Raw genomic sequence first — 3849 nt, forward strand, 5'->3', positions numbered from 1 at the left:
ATGAAAGATGTCTTGATCTGGTCATCCTTTTTGAGAGCGATCTGGTGATAACCAGAGTAGCAATCGAGAAAGGAAAGCAGCTCGCAACCGGCAGTTGAGTCTACGACCTCGTCTATGCAAGGTAAACCGAAGGGGTCCTTAGGGCAGTGTTTGTTGAGATCAGTGTAATCAACGCACATTCTCCATTCATTGTTCTTTTTGCGTACAAGAACCGGGTTGGCTAACCATTCCGGAGGATACACTTCTTTGATAAATCTGGCTGCTAAAAGCCGTGTGACTTCTACCCTAATCGCCTCCTTTTTGTCGTGAGCGAACCGTCGTAGCTTCTGCTTGATTGGTTTGGCCTTGCTGTTGACATTTAAGGAGTGCTCAATCAAGTTCCGAGGTACACCTGGGCATGTCGGAAGGTTTCCATGCAAACACATCCACGTTGCTCCTCAAGAACCTGATGAGCGCGTCTTCCTATTTGGGATCCAGGCTGACCCCGATGAGGGCCGTTTTGCTGGGATCGCCATCGACCAGCTGGATCATCTTGTGCTCTTTGGACCTGATGTTCTTGCATGGAGCCTCGAGCTCTAGGATCTCCAGGTGGTCGGGTGAGGTCTTCTTAGCATTGAGCGTGGTCTCGGCCATGCGAATGGAGAGGTCGTGGGCCTCTGCTATTTTGAAGCTATCGTCCTCGTAGGTGTAAGCTGCATATACGTTGCCCCTGAGGGTTAAAACTCCTTTCTCGGTAGGCATCTTGAGCACCAGATACCTATAATGAGGTATGGCCATGAACTTGGTGAACGACGGTCGACCAAGAATAGCATAGTAGGTGCCGTCGAAGTCAGCGACCACGAAGTTGACGTAGTTGGTACGGAAGTGCTCCAGAGTCCCAAATTGCACAGGTAGCGTGATCTGCCCGAGAGGTGTAGAGCTCTGTCTGGGGAGAATGCCCCAGAACTATGCCTCGTATGGCTTCAGGTCCGCCTAGGCTATTTTCAGAGCGGGTAGGCTATTCTTGAATAGTATATCAATGGAGCTGCCGCCGTCGATCAGTACCCTATCGAATTGGACCTTGTTGATACAAGGATCGAGGACCAGGGGAAAACGCCCTGGCTCAGGTATGGCGGCCCATTGGTCCTTCCTGCTGAAGTAGATTTCACGGTGAGACCACGGAGGAAGCCGTGGATTGGTGAGAAGGTTGTTGGTATTTGCCACGTTCAAACAGGCACGGGCGAGCAGCTTGCGTTCTCATTTGGTCTCAATGGACACCTTGCCGCCGATGATGGTGTGCACACGATCAGTTGGCTTGACGTATTTATGACGAGGGTCTGCATCGTCGTCGTCGTTGTCGTCGTTGCGCTGTTCCCCTACGTCGTTAGGCTTGTCTGACGTATCCGGAGCCTGTTGACGCGTGTAGATAGTCTTGAGGACGTGGCAATTCTCCATGGTGTGGTTCGACTTAGGATGGAGCTGGTAGGGCCCCTTCAATGCTTTGGTGTAGTCGTCCTCGTAGTTACGACGTCCGCCGCCCTTTTTTATGGTATTGACCTCACCATCGTCTTCCCGAGCACGCTTGCTCCTGTAATCGTCATAGCAGTTGTGCCATTGATTACGTTGGTCACGGTGGTCGCGGGAGTTGTTGCGCTGGTTGCGGCGGTCAAAATTGTTGTTCTGACCACGACTACCGCGGTAATCGTCGTGGTGTGGAGGGTGATCGGAGCATGGAACCCTTGCTGCTTCTTCAACAATTATCTTTTTAGCGTCATCAGCGTCCGCATATTTCTTAGCGGTGGCCAAGAGCGCTGTGACTGATTCAGGTCTCTTCCGAAGGAGCTTGTCTCTTAGGGCGTCGTGGAAGCGGAGGCCAGTGAAGAAAGCCTCGATTGCTTCGTTGTCGGAGATTGATGGGACCTTGATGCGCATCTCTGAGAAACGCTGAACGTACTCGTGCAGTGGTTCATCTTTCCGATCTCGGATCCATTGCAGATCGTACTTATTGCCAGGTTGTTCACAAGTAGCGATGAAATTGTCGATGAAGGCCTGCTTGAGCTCCTGCCAAGAATCAAAATAGTTCGCTAGTAGGCTAACCAGCCATTGGTGACCTGCATGACCAACAGCGACTGGGAAGTAGTTAGACATGACGTGCTCGTCAGCCATGGCTGATCGGCACGCAGTTTCGTAGAGCATGACCCATAATTCGGGGTTTTCCTTGCCGTCGTACTTCTGAAGTTTCTCGAGCTTGAAATTCTTGGGCCATATGACTTGGCGAAGGTGTGGAGTGAACTACTTCAGGCCCGGCGGGCCGTGGGTGGTATCATACTCCATACGGCGGTGGCTTTCGTAGGATGCTCGATCATCGGCTCTCTTGTTGATGTGAGCGCGTAGATCGCGTCCACCGAGGTAATGGCGGAGATCATTATTGCCATCACGGCGATCTCGATTGCCATCTAGATTAGCCCTACGACCGTGGTTATCACAGCGATTGTCACGGTTATCTCGGCGGTTGTCACCTCGAACGTCGTGGCGGTTATCCTCCCGGCGGCGGTTGTCGCCCCGACCACCATCATGACCACCGTTTCCACCTTGATGGTTATCTAATGGGTCGTTGTTGCGCGAGCCACGTTGGTTGAGTGGCTGTGAGCGACTTGAGTATTGGCGGCTGTGGCTTGATTCGATGGAAACGGATGGAGCCCGGGCTTGATTCATCTCTACGGTCTGAGCCATAGCAACCGTTAGATAAGCTTGTATGTTGTCATGGACTGCTTGGGTCTCAGGAGTGTTGGGCAGCCGCTGCATTGTCGCCATTGCGATAGCTACGTTGGCGCTTGGGGTCTTGAAGACTTGTTTGTCCCCCACCCTGTCGAAAGCATTGTTGAGGTCACGTGGCTGGACCCTTATGCGTCGTGCCTCCTGGTCTGCTTCAGCTTTGATTTGTCGGCGATTAAACCGGTCAATATTGCGTGCTTCGCGTGCGGTCTTTTCTTGCTCTGTTTCGCCAACCGCTGGCGGCTCGTCGTTGCTAACAACATGGACCAAATCTCCTCGTCTTGGCAGGAAAGACGGAAATTGGGGGAAACCCGGGGCGTGGTCTGGTAGATCCAGATCGTATTCGACGCCTTCATCTTCGTGACGCTGAAGCTCGGTGTGAATAGATGCGTTGGACGCAGTGCCGGATGGGGAGCCAGAGTCGCCCTCTCGGACTATGTGGACGGATCCTTCTTGATAATCTTCAATCCGAACCATGTTGACGAGGTTGCATGGCTTCGGCCGAGATCGGTGTACAGGACACAGATCCGAGCGGCGTTGTAGGTTGTACGCGTAGCTGGAGGCAGCGTTTTGCAGGCCGTAGGGCTGGACCTAGTGGTTCTCCGTCGGGGCTTCGTACTCGCCGGATCGGAGACCCGTCGCAAAGGCTGGCTGGCGACGAGCGAAGTGCCCCTCAGGAGTAGATACGACCACGAGATTTGTTCCAAATCGTGCAGGACGACTGGTTCGAGCTGGTCGGGTAGATCTGTTGTGGGGCGCGGTCCCCTACTCATTAGGTTGACTTTGAATCGTACTTGCCAGAGCTAGGGTTTCAGCGAGTTTGATGCCAACCCGATCAATGGAGTCGAGCAGGTCGGTGTTGTCAATCTGCTTCCCCCTGTAGCGGGGAAGCGGATGACGGGTCATCGGCGTGGCTGTAGGCGTGGTTCGAGCCAGATGTACCATGGTCGAAGCCAGATCCATCGTGGTCGGAGCCGTGTTCACCATGGTCGGAGTCACGTTCACCGTGGTCGGAGCCGTGTTCGTCGTGATCGGAGCTATGTTCACTGTGGTCGGAGCCGTAGTCGACGCAGGTGAAGTAGTAGTCAGCGCGGG

The sequence above is a fragment of the Miscanthus floridulus genome, chromosome 10 (assembly GCF_019320115.1).
Source record: "Miscanthus floridulus cultivar M001 chromosome 10, ASM1932011v1, whole genome shotgun sequence".
Taxonomy (NCBI): Eukaryota; Viridiplantae; Streptophyta; class Magnoliopsida; order Poales; family Poaceae; genus Miscanthus; species Miscanthus floridulus.